Genomic DNA, 9625 nt, shown 5'->3' on the forward strand with positions numbered 1-9625 from the left:
GAAGACAGGAAATCCGCCGGTGCAGGGTGCAACACAGAAGGCAAGGCCGTTGAAGATAGGGAATCCGCCGGTGCATGGTTCACTACAGAAGACAAGGCCGTCAAAGATAGGGAATCCACTGGTGTAGGGGGCAAAACAGAAGACAAGGCCGTCGAAGACGAGGAATCCACCGTTGAAGGGTGCACTGCAGAAGACAACTTGAAGGCCATTGAAGATAGGTTATCTGTCGTTGCAGGGTGCACCACAGAAGGAAATGCTGTTGAAAAAAGGGAATCCACCTGTGCAGGGCAGTGCACCACAGAAGATAAGGCCGTCGAAGATAGGGAATCCACCGGTGCAGGGTGCACCATAGAAGACAGAGCCGTCGAAGATAGGGAATCCGTCGGTGCAGGGTGCACCACAGAAGGCGATGATGTTGAAGATAGGGATCCTGCCGGTGCATGGTTCACCACAGAAGACAAGGCCGTCGAAGATAGGGAATCCACTGGTGTAGGATGCAAAACAGAAGACAAGGCCGTCGAAGACAAGGAATCCGCTGTTGAAGGGTGCACTGCAGAAGACAACTTGAAGGCCATCGGTGCAGGGTGCACCGCAGAAGCCAATGCTGTTGAAGAAAGAAAATCCGCCTGTGCAGGGTGCACTACAGAAGACAATAAAGGCCGTCGAAGACAGGGAATCCGCCTGTGCAGGGTGCAACACAGAAGGCAAGGCCGTTGAAGATAGGGAATCCGCCGTGCCGGTGCAGGATGCAAACCAGAAGGCAAGGCCGCTGAAGACAGGGAATCTGCCGGTGTAGGGTGAACCACAGAAGACAAGGCCGTCGAAGATAGGAATCCGCCAGTGCAGGGTGCAACACAGAAGGCAAGGCCCTCGAAGAAAGGGAATCCGCTGGTGCAGGGCGAACCACAGAAGGCAAGGCCGTCGAAGATAAGGAATCTGCCCTTGCAGGGTGCACCATAGAAGACAATGTTGTTGAAGATAGGGATTCTGCCGGTGCATGGTTCACCACAGAAGGCAAGGCCGTCGAAGATAGGGAATCTGTTGGTGGAGGGTGCCCCGCAGAAGGCAATGCTGTTGAAGGAAGGGATTCTGCCGGTGCATAGTTCACCACAGAATACAAGGCCGTCGAAGACAAGGAATCCGCCGTTGAAGGGTGCACCACAGAAGACAAGGTCATCAAAGATAGGGAATCCGCCGTGCCGGTGCAGGGTGCAAAACAGAAGGCAAGGCCCTCGATTACAGGGAAGGCCGGTGCAGGGTGAACCACAGAAGACAAGGCTGTCGAAGACAGGGAATCCGCCAGTACTAGTGCAGGGTGCAACACACAAGGCAAGGCCGTCAAAGAAAGGGAATCCGCCGGTGCAGGGGGAACCACAGAAGGCAATATTAAGGCCGTCGAAGACCGGGAATCTGCCTGTGCAGGGTGCACCGCAGAAGGCAAGGCTGTCGAAGAGAGGGAATCTGCCGGTGCACAGAAGACAAGGCCGTCGAAGATAGGGAATCCACCGGTGCAGGATGCACCGCAGAAGACAGGGCAGTCGAAGATAGGGAATCCGTCGGTGCAGGATGCACCGCAGAAGGCAAGGCCGCCGAAGACAGGGAATCTGCCGGTGCAGAGTGCACCACAGAAGGCAAGGCCGTCGAAGATAGGGAATCCGCCGTCGGAGATAGGGAATCCGCCGGTGCAGGGTGCACCACAGAAGACGGGGCAGTCGAAAATAGGGAATCCGCCGGTGCAGGATGCACCGCAGAAGACGGGGCAGTCGAAGATAGGGAATCCGCCGGTGTAGGATGCACCGCAGAAGGCAAGGCCGCCGAAGACAGGGAATCTGCCGGTGCAGAGTGCACCACAGAAGGAAGGCCGTCGAAGATAGGGAATCTACCGGTTCAGGGTGCACCACAGAAGGCAAGGTCGTCGAAGATAGGGAATCCGCCGGTGCAGGGTGCACCGCAGAAGGCAAGGCCGTCGAAGATTGGGAAACCGCCCGTGCAGGGTGCACCACAGGAGACAAGGCCGTCGAATCGATTCCCGGTGCGCCACAGAAGACAAGGTTGTCAAAGATAGGGCATCTACCGGTTCAGGGTGCACCACAGAAGGCAAGGCCGTCGAAGATAGGGAATCCGCCGGTGCAGGGTGCACCACAGAAGACAAGGCCATCGAGGAGGAGTCCTCCGGTGCATGGAACACAGCATAGAAATGAGAAACGACTATATCGACCACCGTACTCTGAATTACCTTGACATGACCCACTTTACACAAAACTGTCATTGTCCATAAAGCAACCATGTACCATTGTTCATGTTTTTTTCTCCCTAAAATGCACAATACCCCACCGTGAGAACCACTCGCTGGACCCCCAATCATAAAAGGATGCAGTACCAGTCCTAATACGAGTGATGGGCTCCACAGCAAGCCCAGAAATTATGTGATATCACCTTATATGACTTCGAAGATACACTGTCTTGTCATCCACAACGAAACCAAAAGCATGCTCCTGCTATCAAGAGGATCTGCGGATATGATCCTTTGCTCGCACACTCAATCAGATTTGATTTACAAAAAAAAAAAAAAAACTGGTCACTAATTTGTATGTCTGCGCTGCCCATCTCCAACATTTAAACGGACATAACCGGCACGGACTAATTCATGCTTAAAATCGACAGGACTGCATTGCAAATACCCTTTGACATTTGTCCGCCTGATATATCGGTTGAATATATAGGATTGAAGGTGTTTCCAGAATAGAATGCCGTCGGGCACACTCTCTTACATGTATTAGCAACGGAATGCAGTTAAGAGAACCAAAACAAATTGCGCTTACATGTTCTCTCTCTCTCTTTCTTAGCTAAAAGTTCAACAAGTTTAGTTGTTCTTCATACTATTTTAGGGGAGTTTATGGGAAATGGTTGCTTCGAAGAAAATGTACAAAAAGCAAATGACCCTATGTTTCTCTAATTGGTTTAAAATTCTGAAATTTGAAGTTGCAGGAATCACAATGAGCAAACATTTTCTTAAGTTAATAAGGGGAATCGATCTCATACAGGGAAGTAATCGCAGAAATATCAAAAGTGCATCATGATTACCGCAGTCAAGCTACAGTAGTTACAAAAAGGATTATTTTCCGGATGGGAAATCAGCGCACCGGTTTGGCCACCACCTGCTTTTCAACCAAGATATGTTCCAGAAAATCTTGAGGATTTTGGAAAATATGTACATCTGCACAACCAAAAGTGTTCAAATTATGAAGCCAAAAAATACCATTATCGCTCCTTCAAAAAAAGACAATATTCAACAGTTAGAATCTATATAGAGTACTGAGTGGAAACCTACATGCAAACATGACTGAATTTGTCAGATAACTTGTGCTTCACTTTGAAAGCGGACAGCAGAGCAGAAGGGCCAACTAATTAGTACAAGCATCAACGTCATACATTATTCCTACAAATGAATCCAGCTAGCGAAAGCTTTTGAACGCGAATGAAACTGCGTGTATCCTCATCCGGTCCGGTTGTATTTGTGCCCTCTAATGACACTTTTATCCGGCAATGCTTGAAAGTAAATTAATGATCAAACCGGAATGGCGCACAGACTGTGAACTATTTAGCGAAATGACACAGTTTAACAAAGCGTAGACGGTACTGACATTACCCAAATATTAATTACAGAAATATGACATGCGCGTTAGAGTTGTCCGGATTTCCTGTATACGTTCTACCATGACCAACTTCCGCATAGCGTTTTATCCTGAATTAGTTTGAGTGATTTCCGGAAAACATCCAGATCAAGATTTTATGTTTGAAATTAAGGTGATCAAACAAACAGGGGAAATGAGGAAGAAATTAAGGGGTGGTTGCCATACTGATTTTATGAGTCAGGTTGAAAAGGATCGAGCTTTCACAGGCTTTTTTCTTTAAACCAAACTATTCATATAAAAAATCATCTGAAATGTTAAACGTGCGTGAATTTGAATAAGCGGGAATCACAAAATAAATTTAAACTATTCTGAATCACAACACGGACCCTGATGTAATACGCTCTCGGAAAAAAAACCTGCAGTCAGATTCGACTAGGAAACAGTTTTTTTTTTATAAATTAAACGTCCGTGAATGTAAATATATATTCATGGCGATAAGAATCCAAATGTTGAGCTTTTCAAAAACTTGAGAAACCAGTCAGTTCTGCAGCGGCACTGACTAGACTCACGCACGAGCAACATTCATATCTTTTTTTAATTGAGTTGTAATTTTCGAACCAAACGTAGTATAATCACAAAAAGAAGCACACTCGTCGGGCATACTCTGTTGCATGTGTAACCGACGGAATCCAGTTGTAAGAACCAACAATTGTGCATACGTGTTTTATTTCTTCTTAAAATGTACAGATTACATGCACTAAGCTGAAATGTCATCATGTTAATTGTTTATTAACAGTTTAGGCAATTTTTTTGCTTCTATAACGAGGGAAACAATGCAACAAAATCAAAACTATAATCTATAATAATTTCAATTTGAAATTGCAGGAATCACAATGAGTTTAAATGTTTAGCATTTATTAGGAAAATCGATCTCATACCAAGGAAGAAGTGGAAATATTGTAAGTGGACTACCAAAGTTACAGTCGTTACAATTTTTTTTTAATTTTGTTTAAATTATTTTCCGGATGGGAAATCAGCGCATCGGTTTGGTTATTATAGTATCCTATATCCCTTTACATTATAATGTGTCCCAGACAAATCTTTAGTAAAGGTTTTCCCGACCAATTTCCTAAAATGCTCATTCACTTCTGAAAATCGGTCATTCATTTTCGTCTGAATTTGAGAATCGCTCTGAACACGCGTTTCATCTTCGCTACCAGAGCATTTGATTCTATTTCAGTTCAATTAATTAAGTGATTGAGCGCAACTTTCGTTTATGTCCATCCAGATTCGTTTACAAGACTTCTTTTTCGCTTTTAGAGGTCGATTTCAAACATGCACCATTCGATTTCACTTTTAGTTGAATGCCATCGGCACCAGATACAATTATGGTTTTCTTTTTTATTAACCGTCAATCAAATTAGCTGAATTTAGAAAAGGCGTGCGTGCGTAAATGAATGCGCAGGTGACGTAATTGGCCGTCTGCTTCTCAAAACCGATTGCACGGACAAAGAAAACGATTGAACTTTCGTTGAATCGAAATGGGATTAAAGACGTGCATTCAAATTCAGACGAAAAACGAATGACCGATTTTCAGAAGTGAATGAACATTATTTCAGGAAGTTGGCCGGGAAAACCTATTTAAGTGAAGTGCGTGGATTTCAATAAGCAGTAATGACAATAAATAAAGATATTCCGAAATCAGCACAGAACTTGATGCTTTACACTTTTTAATAAAAGCTTTTGTGCATTTGCAGTGTGCTATCCGTAGCAACAAGAATCCAAATGAGTTTTTTAAGGACTAGAGAGACAAGTTAGTAGCGGAAATATTGACACACATGAATTCCTCATACCAAACAAGAAAAACTGATATACATGTATTTGCTCTTAGTTCTTATTGCCTGACAATTCGGCCTCACAAAACCGTTGTCTGGATCCGCACCAACTGTTTAGACTGAGAGTTGTAAGTGTACCATATTTCTGTACAAAACACAGCCCTTTTGCACTCTGTTTTCAATAAATTATCGAGCTATTTAATTTCAACTCCAAACTAGCCATTGAGAAAGGCACGATTTCTGGGTAGGAAATTAGCGCATTGGCGTTGCTCGTAGCAAACGTATATCAGTATCCTAGTCAATGCATTTCACAAGCACACAAAGCTAAGGGGAAAAGTCAAGCCTATACTACTTCAAACACTCACCGAGCAAATTTTGTTCTTGCAAACTGTTCTCTTTCGGTGTCGTCCGAATATGGAAAGCGTCCGTTAAGCGCCACCGCTTCTGCCTTAAAACCTGCAATCGATTTCCTGAGCAGTGACTGGGTCCAGGCGGCCCGGTTTCTGATTGGCCACTGCGTGCTGTCAATTAAACGTCACGGCTGTTCATTTTTAATGAGACTGAACTTAATATGCTAATGTGACACCGCCACACGTGAAATCTCGACACTTATGTCACAACACTGTGATATTGGAGGATATTGTCGTTGATGCATCAAAACAAGTGGTTCTTAATTGACATACGCAACCTGTCCATTACAGACAGCTCTCTTGTGGTCACCGACTTGTTGGATGACAATCTCCGATTGCAATAGAATTATGACATACCCCTGTCGGCGATCGCTAGCATATTATAGGAAAGTGCCTTTTTTACTGATGGGTCACGTTGATCTGATATTCCGCAGCTCGAAACAGTGGTGCCAAACGCACACCATAAGACTGTTGCATTTCATAGGGCTCTATATGATTGTTTCAACTTTGAAAGCAATTGTGTACGAGTAGTGATTTCCTGTCTACCAATGGAAGAATATGTTTCCTCTATGATCTGGAGTGCCATGGCCAGCGGGTTGTGGGTTCAAGTCCAGTATGGGGTTATGGTGTGTGTGCCCTTGGGCAAGGCACTTCGTCACTCATTCCTTCTCCCCAGCCAGGAGTTAATGGGTATACCTGAGAGGGCTATTGAGAGATAAGAGAGGGCTGTGAGAGATGGTTATTGTGATTGAATTAGCTTCCTTGCGCCTAACAGGCAGCATCGAGCTGTATACTCCACAGGGAGCTGCGATGGTATTTGGAATGTTTAATTGGCCCAATGATCAGGGGTAATGATATATAACTGTAAGCGTTGTGATTAAGTTTACTAATAAGAGCGTTCTTAAATGCCGATTATTATTATTATTATTATTAATATTATAGGTTTTCCCTGCCAATTTCCTAAAATGTTCATTCACTTCTGAAAATCGGTCATTCATTTTCGACCTAATTTGAGAATCGCTCTGAACACGCGTTTCATTTTCGCTACCAGAGCATTCGATTCCATTTCAGTTCAATCAATGAAGCAATTGAGTAGCATTCGTTTATGTCCATTCAGATTCGTTTACAAGACTTCTATTTCGCTTTTAGAGGGCGATTTCAAACATTCACCATTCTATTTCACTTGTATTTTAATGCCATCGGCATCAGGTACAATAGGAGTTTCTTTTTCATTAACCGTCAATCAAATTAGCTGTACCTGCAATCAATAGTAAATGAATATTGTTAAAAATGCGATTAAAAAACATTGGAATAAATAAGATATCTAATTCATTGTCACTAACCGTTGAAAATGCTAGGTATATACCCCTCTGCCGAGAGGCTCGAGGGGTATTGTCTTCGCCTACGGCGTCCGTCCGTCCGGGCGCCCGTCTGTAAGTCAGGGCGTCCGTCCGGACAGCTTTAAAAAGCCTATAAAGTATTAAGACAAACCTATGTTGTAGTCACCCAAAAACCTTGTTTTGCCATCATAGAGAAAACTTGCATTAAACACGTCCAAGTGTACAGAAAATACTCCTGAGTATTAAACACACAGAAACAACCTACGCGTTGCTTGAACAATTACTCATTAAATACATGTCGTACTGGTATCAAATTTCTCTTAATTATTGTTGAGCACATGTTCATCAAGCCTATTAAGTATTAAGACCAACCAATGTAAAAAACACCCAACAATCTTTTTTGTCATTACGGAGAAAACCTGCCGTAAAGACGTCCCAGTGTAGAAAATACTCCTGACCATTGAAAACGCAGAAACAACCTTCGCGTTGCTTGAACAATAACTCATTAAATGCATTTTGTACTGGTTTGAAATTTCTCTTAATTATTGTTGAGCACATGTACCTAAAGCCTAAAAAGTAATAAGATAAACCAATTCTGTAGTCACCCCCCAAATAACTTTTCTTGTCATCAAGGAGAAAACTTGCCATAAAGACGTCCCAGTGTACAGAAAATCCTCCTGACTCTTAAAAACACAGAAACAACCTACGCGTTGCTTGAACATTAACTCATTAAATACATGTTGTACTGGTTTGAAATTTCTCTTAATTGTTGAGCACGTGTACTTGTAAGCTTCTAAAGTATTCATATAAACCAATGTTGCAGTCACCCCAAAAAACTTTTTGTCATTCACGGAGAATACCTGCCATAAAATAGAAAATGTAGAAAATACTCATGACCATTGAAAACGCAGAAACAACCTACTCGTTGCTTGAACAATTACTCATTAAATACATGTTGTACTTGTTTGAAATTTCGGTTAATTATTGTTGAGCACGTGTACTGTAAGCTTCTAAAGTATTCATACAAACCAATGTTGCAGTCACCCCAAAAAACTTTTTTTTGTCATCACGGAGAATACCTGCCATAAAGACGTCCCAGTGTACAGAAAATACTCCTGACTGTTAAAAACGTAGAAACAACCTTACGCGTTGCTTAAACAATAACTCATTAAATGCACGTTGTGCTGGTTTGAAATTTCTTTTATTTATTCTTGATCTCATGTAAATCAAGCTTATTAAGTATTACGACCAACCAATACAGAAAACACCCAACAATCACGGAGAAAACCTGCCGTAAAGACGTCCCAGTGTAGAAAATACTCCCGACTATTGAACACGCAGAGACAATCCACGAGTTGCTTGAACAATAACTCATTAAATACATGTCGTGCTGGTTCCAAATTTCTCTTAATTATTGTTGGGCTCATGTACCTAAAGCCTATGAAGGATTACTACAAACCAATGTTGTACTCACCCCCAAAACCGTTTTTTTTTTTTGTCATCACGGAGAAATCCTGCCATAAAGACGTCCCAGTGTACAGACCATAAACAAATCACATGAATATTAAACACGCAGAAATAACTCATTGAATACATGTTCTTTCAGCAAAACGAAAAGAAATCACATTGGGATGTGGGTGAATTGTTTTCCTTTTGCTGAAAGAACGCACACCTTTTTTGTGATCCGTGGACAGAACCTTAAAACGGTGGTTGTGTTTAAAATTCTAAAACTTAAAAAGTACATGTGTGATTAAATGATTCTTGTACTAAAAGCTTATGAATTGGGCTTTCATATCCTAGATTTTGAAAGTGCTACATGCAAAACTTCAATAAAACAATAGTCCCGACATTTGGGTCTCGGTTTTTTTACTCACCCTGTATAGAGCATATTTCATAGCAGGCCACCGAGTACCCGGCGACAAGAGGCCATTTCGAATCCTAAATCAGACCTTATTGTAGCGTGCATCGTAACGCAGTGCACGGTGGCGATTCACCGTGACATTTTGGCCAATAACTGTACAACATACACGTTTTGTTGAACGGGAAGGGCACATTAGGATAGACAAACAACATACAATCCTCGTCAATTTGTTTTTATTCCCTTATTCCGTTAATTTCCCGAAAAAAATCCATCGGTGAACCATCAAAAAACCAAAAAAAACCACCAAATCTTTAAAGGAAGTGAGTGTCTCTCGTTCTTTTTAATGTACGGGGTAATGAACCGTGGTTATTGCGTTGTAATTATGTTACGCGTGCGTCTGCGTGCAGTATTAAGAGAGGTTTCGCATGCAAACGGATACGTTTATTGCGACGGATACGTCATACGCCACTCACTATCCGCTAAACGTGCAGACGGCGACACGGGTATATCTCGCTCGCTACACGTAAGTAAAAAACGGATACGG

Source organism: Patiria miniata, unplaced genomic scaffold (genome assembly GCF_015706575.1).
Source record: "Patiria miniata isolate m_02_andy unplaced genomic scaffold, ASM1570657v1 HiC_scaffold_7, whole genome shotgun sequence".
NCBI classification, from domain to species: Eukaryota; Metazoa; Echinodermata; class Asteroidea; order Valvatida; family Asterinidae; genus Patiria; species Patiria miniata.